Raw genomic sequence first — 314 nt, forward strand, 5'->3', positions numbered from 1 at the left:
TTCACCATTAGGTTTTCTTTTCACCTTCAACACCCATCGGTTGGCTATCACCTTCTTCCCTTCAGGTAATTCCACTAACTCCCACGTGTCAATTTCAGCAAGTGAACTCAATTCCTCTTCCATGCCTTGTTTCCACAAGTCACATTCTGATGATTGGAGAGCTTCACTGACACTCATGTACTGTTCTGCGATTAGAACATAATTATTTGACAAGTATGAAGGAAGTCGTTTCTCCCTAGTGCTGCGACGAGGTGCCTGTGCCAATTGGATGTTGGGAGTTGTATTATCCTGTTGAACTTCAGCTTCAGAAGAAA

The sequence above is a fragment of the Halyomorpha halys genome, unplaced genomic scaffold, assembly GCF_000696795.3.
Source record: "Halyomorpha halys isolate HHAL.00 unplaced genomic scaffold, Hhal_1.1 Scaffold620.1, whole genome shotgun sequence".
Classification (NCBI taxonomy): domain Eukaryota; kingdom Metazoa; phylum Arthropoda; class Insecta; order Hemiptera; family Pentatomidae; genus Halyomorpha; species Halyomorpha halys.